Here is a 10447-nt window from a genome sequence, read left to right on the forward strand (position 1 = left end):
CTGATCGAGATAAATTACTTAAGTTTCAAACAATATTTTGACTGGTTAAGTTGACATAAAAATGCTGTATTAACTCAATATTGTGTGTGTCACTGAACACAAATTTTTGCATTAGTTGATCTAAAACCAAATTCAAATTGAGGTAAACTTAATGAAGGTGGTTTGTTAACTGTATTTTTTTTTTAGGATTTTTCATCAATCTTAATATGCTTGGACAATTTAGAATTAAAAATACCTTTGATTATAGAAGAAAACCCCAATTTCTGCAATTCAATATAGCTTGTTGGTTGAACACAATTTCATGAGAAGTCCTAACTCACAAAGACTGATGCAAACTGCTGCCAAACATCATTTCTTTCGAAGGAAGGTCGATCGCTGACGACATGTATTCCTTTAAGGAGTGCAATGTTTTCCATCCATTTGTGATTTTCACTTTTTTTTACCATGAAAAGATAATGACGTGCACAGGAGAGATGCTAATACTTATTTCTACATTACTGTACATCATGCACAGTTTATCTCACAGTCCTTGGTTTTAGAAAAAGAAAAAATACAGAAAATGTCAAAAAAAAAAGCCAAAAAATTTTAATCTAAAAATATAACATTTTTGTCTCTTGTACTGTTTTTCCAGATTTTTTTTTTTTTTTTGTAATGTGTATTTTGTGTATATATGAATATGTTTGTCTGGGTGGTGTCCTTGAGTGTCGAGAAAGGCGCCTTCAAATAAAATGTATTATTATTATTAACTATATTTTTTAGGATTTCTCATCTATATAAAAGTTAGTTTCAATTAATTTCTGCAACTCAGTTCGGCTTGTTGGTTGAACATAACTTCATGAGAAGCTGTCCTAACTCAAAAAGACTGATGCAAGCTGCTGCCAAACATCATTTCTTTCAAAGGAAGGTCGACCGCTGACGATGTTTATTCCTTTAAGAAGTCTAAATGTTTTCTATCAAGCTGCCTGGAACTGTGGAACCGCAAAGACCAGAGCCCAATTATCAGCAACCACTGATGCATTCAGCTGAACTTAAAGGCAAAAAGGATCCCCGTTGTTGTGACATTCAGCTCTAATTTGAATACCGAAATTCTCCCTGAACTTCAGTGCACTAGTTGTTTAGTGAGTGTAATGGCCTCTCCTGCTGCCTGCATATTTCCACAGCTGCACACTAGAAATGCCCTCAGCGTATTGACAGAGTCCCGGCAGCACTCGGTGCTCTTTCACAGTCAGACAAACGAGCGCGAAACACAAAGCAGGCCGGGCAGCACTCATCTGCTTCAGTGATAAACACTCTCGCCGCTCCACCAAACAGTCGTCTGGGCGACTTTAAACCGGCGGAGCGTCGCCGGCCGAGAGGCATTAGAGGAACACGGTGGCCGTTAACGAGCTGCAGGGCGAAAATCAGAAGCATCACAAAGAAGCAGCTATTTTCCTTCCACAAATTCCAGCCTCATCCTCATACTTGGACTCATACAGTCATGCGTGGAGGAAATATTCACATCCAATTATAAAAAGAAACAAGTCTGCCTGTATCTGTGTGTGTGTGTGTGTGTGTGTGTGTGTGTGTGTGTGTGTGTGTGTGTGTGTGTGTGTGTCTCTGTTCTTCGCTTTTCTTGACAATTATTTATCCAATTTTCTTCACACTTGGTGGTTGTGTTGCCGGGAATCAGAGGAAATGCAGCGTCCAGCTTGAAGCCGTTCGGATGATCGGCTCTTGAGAAAAATTTTAAAAAAAGAAACAGGAAGCGCCAGTCGAGGATAAACAAAGATGGCTGCACTCGGTCAAAGCGTGGATTTCTTCAGACAACAAGCAGCAGCTAACAAGCCTCATCCACCATCATAAAGCTGGAGATTATTTTCAAGAAAATGCCGACAATATATTGCTGTTAGCACAACAAATTGGGCATTGCTCAAGTATTATTACTGCGGTAGAGTTATGTGACAATAAGCATATGTCTGTCTGTCTGTCTGTCTGTCTGTCTGTCTATTAGCAACATTACTCAAAAACAGACTAACGGATTTGGATGAAATTTTCAGTGAAGGTCAGAAATGATACAAGGACCAAGTGATTAGAATTTGGCAGGGATGCGGCTTATAGTCTGGATCCACGGATTTATTAAAGATTTCTTTATCATTGTCGGATAGCGTCACTGTAACCATGACAACAAGTGAACACTACATCAGCTGCCTGCTGATGATCACATGATTGTGATCCTACTACAAATCCACCACTGAGGACTTATCAGGACTTATCCGTCAGAAATGATCCAAGGAACAATTGATTAAATTGTGGGGGTGTTTCTGAGTCCCATCAATTCCAGTCAGCTGCTACATATTTAGGTCACATGATTCGGTATCCGTACATAATGTACACATGCATAACACACATCTGTGCTCAGTGCAAGGTCATTTTCTGTTAAAGATTTCATCCGTCAGAAATGATCCAAAGACTGAGCAGCCTTGGCAGAGTACTGCTTTACATATTTAGTGAATTTTGTACAGTACTTTGTGTGACAATGTAAGAAATTAGACCTAACTTCTTCAATTATGGATATTAGATGATGATGCTGATAAGACGGATGACTAAAATGTTAAGATATTTGACTTTTTTGATATTTTGGGGGTGGTAAATAACTGTTTTATGATCAATTATTAAGAAACAAAAGTCATTACATTAATTGAATGAAAAGAAACTAGAAAACATTCAAATATAAAAGCTGGAATCAAGTAATTTTGACTTTTTTCTCCAAATAGTTGGCAGTTAATTTATTGACAACTAACAAATTAATCGTTGCAGATGTAGTCACTTGAAGTGGATTTTTAAAATATTTTTGCTTCTCCACAATGTAAAAAAGCTATTACTGCACTGTTACAGCTGTGATACTTTTTTTAAAAAGCTCTACTATGCATCATTTTTAACGTCATTTACTTTAGAAAAGCACAAAAAGAACTAAAAAATTGAATAAAAGTGTACTGTTTCTTTACTTTGTGTTCGAATGGGAGACCATTTGCATTATTAATCACTTTATTAATTAATATAAATAGCTTTAGATGTAGCTCTTGACTGTGCCTTACTCACAGCCATGTACAGAGAGAATCAAGGTTAAATCTTTCCAACAGTGATGACAGTTAAACCTGAAGAGGCATTAATTCAGTCAGAGTTGAGTGAAGTAGTTTGGATGAGCGGCTAATATTATAATATCGAATAAAGCTACAAGCAGCAGCATCAGAAACTGAGCAACAGATTTCAATTCTGAGGATGTGCTGCACTTTATAAAAGCAAAAGCTGAAATGCAAGATAGATTTACTGAAATAAAAGTGCAGAAATATTAACAGCAAGATTTCTTTAACACAGGCAGCAGTGGAAGTTTTCAGTAGCATCAGTAAAATACACTAAATTTACTTATTATCAAGCATCAACTTGCAAAATCTGAATATTTTAATGCCAACTATGCAGCAACTACAGGTGATAAATGAATGCCATGGATTATAAAAGCACCATATTTTAATTAAGTACAAATAAAAGGCAACATAAACCAAGTTACAAGAAGTTCTCAGCATCTCCTGTGTTTGGAAACACAACAGGAACCTGATCAGCTGCCTGACAGAACCACAAACCCCCAAAACTAATCACAAGGAGGTTCACGAGGAGGCCAAACCACCGAAGGCCTGAGGAGGCAACGTGTGGGCTCAGCTGGCTGCAAGAAACGCCGAATAACAATGAAGAATAATGTCCTGCAACGTCAATATAACTTGATGTTTGCAGCAGAGAAAAGTCACACACAGTTTCTCCATGTTACAGAGGAGATGTTTAGTTTAAAAATATGAGCTATAGGAAGTTAAATGAACTGTTCTATTGCAGAAAATAGCAAATTTGCAACACTGGATTTGGACTTTAAGACTACCTAAATGTCATTTGTCTCTAAATAAACCTTGAAACTGCAAATAAATAAGCACAAAATCCATTTTTAGATGTCACAGCTGCAGATATTTACTCATTAACAGTTGTTTCAGCTTTATTCCTGCAGTTGTTCAGAGAAATTTGCAATATGTAACCCAACTTTTTCTGAGTGACATAAACATTCTTGTTTGTATTTCTTTAAGCCGACCCCGACAATCTTAGGCGAAGCTAAGCCCAGGATGCAGTGATGGTGCCCCACCCAGCAAAACAACAGTGTCCAGGGGATTTGTTTTTTTTCTTTTTTTGGAACATTTGCACACTGGGATTAAAGTGGCGAAGAACCAAACAGATTTGCCTTACGTTATCATCCAAATCTTCAGAAAAACGTAAAATTTTCAGCATGTAGGTTGCTGTTTCTCTCAACAAAAAGGGAGTACTGAAAATGGAAATGGCTACACGCAGATAATTTCACGTTTTTCGCACTTTTATCCATGTGCTAACATAATAACACAAGGGTTTTCTAATCATCAATTAGCCTTTCAACACCATTAGCTAACACAATGTAGCATTAGAACACAGGAGTGATAGTTGCTGGAAATGTTCCTCTGTACCCCTATGGAGATATTCCATTAAAAATCAGCTGTTTCCAGCTAGAATAGTCATTTACCACATTAACAATGTCTACACTGGATTTATCATTCATTTAATGGTATCTTCATTGAAAAAAATGCTTTTCTTTCAAAATAAGGACATTTCTAAGTGACCCCAAACTTTTGAACGGTGGTGTAAATGTCCTCCTCTAAATAGACCTTCAAAACTGCAAATAAATATGCTTTTAGATGTCACAGCTGTAGATATTTATATCATGCATGACCCAAGCTTAGTTTAAGGCATTTTAGAGCAACAAAAGTTGATGCTGGCATGGTTTGAAAAGTTCTCAAAATAATCATGTTTGTGTAAAATAATCCAGCCTTCAAAACAAGCCAAGCGACGCCGTTCGAGTGCAGCTGCAGAGTGTCGAAACGCAGCATTCAGGGACGCCAGATAACGCACAATAAGACCCGCATCGTGTCTGCATGCAGCTCCTTTTCCCTTTACAAATCTGAGACATATCAAACACGCACTGGGAAGCTAAGCACATCTGGCCTCGGTCAGTTACGTAACTCAGAGAGAAACATTCCAAGATGGTGAAGAGCAGCTGAGAGGCGACACACTGCATCAGTCAGGCTGTAAAAAAAACGTCCACGACGGCGACGTTCAGGCTTCAATCTTGTGCTGCCAGCGTGATTAGCTCAGCAGTCGCAGATTTCGATTGGTCAGTAAGCACAAATGGAGCTGCTTACTGTCACATAATAGAAGATTAATCAGCATTTACTGCTTCTACATGAGGATTTGGCCAAAACAACTAATCTGGCATGAGTCATTTACATTATTTTAGAGAAAACAGCCATGCAAATCCAAATAAATAACAAGAAATCTCATGATAATTAAAGTAACTGTTGGTTACAGGCGGGACATAAATTGTTTTTTGTTGGGGTTTTTTGCAATGTTGTCCATTGTGCAGATTTTAACTTACAATCCTTTGATTTAGGAAAAAAACACCAAAAAATGCCAATAATTTTGCCTTTTTTTGGTCCAACCACAGGTCCAAATGCCAAATATAATGTTAATTATCAGAGAAAAGCGGCAAATTGTCATTTTTGAGAAGCTACAACCAAAGAATGTTTGGATTTTTTGCTTCAAAAAAAATTTAATTCTATGTTTCAATGTTGACAAAGAAGCAGCAAATTGTAAAAATGGTTTTAGCAATTAAATTTAGACTAAAAATGAGACATGAATGTGTATTTTTTTAAATTTTAAACTTCTAAATTGTCACTTGGGAGGGTTTGGACAAAACAACCGACCATGACATCTGTGATTTGCAGAATTTTCGACAAAACGTCCATGCAAATCCAAATAAACAACAAGAAATCACATGATAATGAAAGTAATTGTTGGTTACAGGCAGGATATAAAGTACACAACCGGGTTGCAAATGTTAACTGTTGCATTACTGTCCATCATGCAGATTTTAATTTACTATCTTTTGATTTAGAAAAACAAAAAACACCAAATAATGTCAATATCTTTGCCCTTTTTTGGTCCAACCAACAGTCCAAATGCTAAATATAATGTTAATTATCAGAGAAAAGCAGCAAATGATCATTTTTGAAAAGCTACAACCAGAAAATATTTGGACTTTTTGCTTTAAAATTTTTTTTCCTCAGTTAATTGAATTTATTTCATTGTAAACTGAACAACAGTTAATTGAAATGTTACAGCAGTTAAATTTAGGCTTGAAATGAGACATAAAAGTGTAAGTAAAGTATATTTCAGAAAAATATGAGTTTTCCTGTTGAGTTGTACTTTATCGATCCACCTAATTTCCACCACGTCTAAACCAGTTGCTAACCTGGTAGAAAGAAAGAAAATAAACCCCTATTTACACGTTTGCAACTGCCTTCTTCTACCTCTACTGCTGGAACAAACAGTACCACCAACTTTTATCTGCAATTGTTGCTGCGGCGATAGTTGCAGCAACAATAAGTCAAGCCGACTGGAGTTAAAAATTCACCAAACAAGTGCAAATATTGGGGTTAAGATCCTATAACGTTATTTATGGTGTGCTTTTATCTCAATATTTTACATATTTGCAATTAAAACCCAACAAAAACGATATAAAATGCTGCTTTACCTGACTGTCGTACACATTAAGGCTGAGACCCAAAAGACTGAACAATTATGGAGAATAATGTAACTATAAATAACGGAACTTAACCTAACCAACATTAATATGAAGGATAAGATCCTACAGATTTAGTAAATATGGAGATTAACCTGATTAAAGTTGCAATACTACAAAAATATACACAAAAATCCAACAAATTCAAGGATTTCCTGGATCTCTGGGGGGTTTAATATTAGAGATAAAGTCAAAAAACAGCTGCAATATGTTCCTTATCTACAGACTGTGGGAATAATAACTGGGTGGCAGATAAAACAAGGCTCCACGACTGAAGGATGGATGTCAAAGCAGAATAAATAGTTTATGTAACAGGAGGACGAGCCTTTCTGGTCGTCTTTAACCCTCGTGTTGTCCTGTGGGTCAAAACTGACCCATTTTCAAAGTTTGAAAATGTGGAAAAAGTATATATTTTCACAGTGAAACTTCTGGTGTCCACATTTTTTACATTTTTGGAACATTTTTGAATATTTTTTGGTGTAAAAAAAAAAAAATCTTAAAAAAATGTTTCTTTAAAAAACCAAAATCCTGTGAATTTCCATGGATTTTGGTTGATTGTTTCTGAATGTTCTTAAAGAAAATATCAGAAGTTTTACTGATATATATGTAATCACTTAAGATATCTTTAGGATTTTTTGGAAGATTTTTACTCATTTTTTTAAAAAATTTACAATTTTTTAACAAAATTTTTATTTCTTGCCAAATTTGGGGATTTTTTTTCTTTTTTTTAACGTGAAAGATACAGTAGAAACCTCATGAGACAGCAAAACCACCACTAAGCAGAAAAGACGCCACCAAACAGCGACGTTTTAACATCATTTAGGTGATTTTCCATCTAATGAGGATTAATGTAACTGGCATTACTGCTGTTGAGGTCAGCAGGCTGATCTGCATCTCCTCCATATTGCATGTAGAGTAATGCAGCTCTGGGCATCAGCAGCAGCGAGGAAGCAGCACCAAGAACGCGCCTTCAAAATAAAAGCCTCGAGTCAGAATGGGCCTTTGGGAGGCGACTGCACTGGAATGAGTCTGGATGATGTTATCTGACAGAAATTTGTGCATTTTACTGTTATTTTCTGATAATTTTATAAAGAAAAATGTCTATTTGGCTTGAGTAAATTAAATCTTTATCAATATTCTCAATTTTGATCATTTTGATGGTGGAGTTTTTACTTTAATGCTGTCAAAAGCTGCTTTTAGGTGTGTATATGCTTTAATTTTGCAATCAAGGTGAAAAGAAAATGCCAAATCAACTTATAATATAAATTACTGCCATTACTTTTACCTCTGTGCTACTTTATATGACAGAAATCTGTGCATTTTCCATTTTTTTCTAATAATTTTCTACAAAAAATGTCCATTAAGATAGAGTAAATGAAACTCCAATGAACAAAAAACTATTTATTGTCAATTTTTATAATTTTGCCACTGGAGTTTTTCCTTTAATGCTGACTAAAACCTCTTACAGGTGTGTATGTGCTTTAATTTTGCAATCAGGGTAAAAGGAAAATGCCAAAACAATTTATAATATAAATTGCTGGTATTACTTTTGCTGTCTGTTACTTTATATGACAGAAATCTGTGCATTTTCCTGTTTTTTTCTGACAATTTTCTACAGAAAAATGTCCATGATGCTTAAGTAAATGAAATCCCAACTAACACATGAGATTTATTTTCATTTTTTTATCATTTTGATGAAGATTATTTCACTTTAAGGCTGTATAAACCCTCTTTAAATGGAAGCCACACATTCATATATGCAGTTGAAATTATAAAAACGTGTGTGCTTTTATTTGACAGTCACAGTAAAAAATAGAATAAATTTTACACCTTCATGTCAAAATGATTTGTAAATAAATCACTGATATAACTTAATTTTACTCTGTGCTTCTGAAAATGACAAATCTTTGTATTTTCTTGTTAGTTTTGATCATTTAACAAAAAAAATGTCTAATATATCGAGTAAATTAAACTCCAATTAACAAAAGTGGTTAAAAAATTCATTTTTATCTTCAATTCTTAATACTATTTTACTTTCAAACTGGCTAAAACATATTTAAGGGTTGCCAGGGACTTTAAAAGCCTAATATATGTACAATCTTTTAAAAATTCAGACTAAATTAGTTACTTTCTTCATATGCAACCTCAATTAAATGTAGTTATGTAGCAATCCTAAAGTAATCTGACATATTAAAGGTCAGGATTTTCCAGTATTATGGACAGAAATCCAACAATTCCCTCATGAGCAGAATTTGGCAGCAGTTAGGAGGAAAAACTCCCTTTAACAGGAACAGAACCAGACTCGGGGAGCAGCCATCTGCCTAGAAAACAGTCAATGTTTTAAATTGTTTTCTATTTCCTTAACAGGAAGTAGAGTTTTTAACACTTCCATATACCTTACTGTACGTTATCTGAATTTTAATCTATTCCTCTGTAGTGTCACATCCAGGAGTGGAGCTTTGGTTTGCAGAATCATTTCTCTACAGCCGTTGTTCCAATCCACCAAACATTTAACCCGAAACAACCAAGTAGCTCCGATCAAACAGGAAGTATTCACACCGATTTCGTTGCACTTTTAAGATTCTGTATAATCCGCACGTAAAAAGTAAGTAAATACAACAGAAATGCATTTGTTTTTTAATGTAAATTAGAAATTATGTTGTCTTTTTACCAGTTTAAGTGTGTATAATTCGGATTTAGCTGTGAATTTAATTGAATTTCTTGCACAGACTCTCAAAGACTCGAGTAATGAAACCTGACTGACTGAATGGGAAACCGCAGCCAAAAGCAAGAAACCCAAGCCTGGATGGACACAGTCAACATAAGAATCTTAGAAACTTAAGTATTTAAACTTATAATTGACTTCATAGCTTTATCAATAATTTTAAAAGCATAATTTTAACAAAATTAAAGATTTAAATGAGCTGATTTTACTGTGTTTTTACTTCTATGTGGCAATATTGCCGGCATAAACAAACGATAAGAGTGAGTGGCCAAAAAATAGTCTTTGATTTGCTTTTTGAGATTTGCTGTGAAAAATTGGGGGGGGGGGGGGGGGGGGGGGAAGCAAATCTTGTGAGTTATGGGCGAGCCATGCTTTTATTTTGTAAACCACCGACGGAAGCTGCCCCTCTCCATCCTGTCTAACTTGACTACGGTTGTTTCATGTGATGATTCTGGTAATTTGTGATCAATACATTGATTAAATTGGATGAAGGCCTCTACTGTGACAGCACTACACCAGCTCAGTTGGTCGTGACTGAAGACGGGCTGTTTATTTCAGTATTTCGAGTGTTTTAACGCAGAGTTTGCGGCCTTTAACCCACCAAACAGCGGCGATGTGTCGAAGCTGCCTTTGTGCCACTGCGATAAAAACACAAACAACACCGAGTGACCAGCAGCATTCATCCACCAAATATCATCTTTAACCCTGTCAAACAGCAGAAATACCAGCAAAAATGATTAAATAGCCACCTGTCCTTCCCGTTAGAACCGAATCAGGCATCATTTTTTTTAGCCTCCGTCGCGATGCTGCTGATCGGAGCCTCTTTTTTTCTCGTTTTTCCTCCATAAATACGCACGAAAATCTGTTTATTACGCGCCTACCTTGTCTCAGGTGTTCCTCGGCGGGCTGGTCTTCGATTAAAAACATGTGCAGCCGTGTTTGGAGCGTCCTGCTGGGGCTGCCGGAGCTGCTAGCGTCCTCCGTGATGTCTGAGGGAGACTGCGGGGCAGACAGCGGCGGCGCATCCAGGATGGGCAGGG

At 36.1% G+C, this 10447-nt stretch overlaps 1 protein-coding gene across 2 annotated transcripts in view; it reads right to left on the minus strand.

Moving 5' to 3' along the window:
- rusc2 (RUN and SH3 domain containing 2) overlaps positions 1-10447 on the minus strand; it is a 65296-nt gene extending 54849 nt beyond the window's left edge. For both annotated transcript variants that reach the window (XM_023265760.3, XM_023265759.3), the window contains exon 1: positions 10289-10447. The gene's annotated coding sequence lies outside the window, so the exon portion shown is untranslated. The remainder of the gene's footprint in view (positions 1-10288) is intronic.

The sequence above is a fragment of the Amphiprion ocellaris genome, chromosome 6 (assembly GCF_022539595.1).
Source record: "Amphiprion ocellaris isolate individual 3 ecotype Okinawa chromosome 6, ASM2253959v1, whole genome shotgun sequence".
NCBI classification, from domain to species: domain Eukaryota; kingdom Metazoa; phylum Chordata; class Actinopteri; family Pomacentridae; genus Amphiprion; species Amphiprion ocellaris.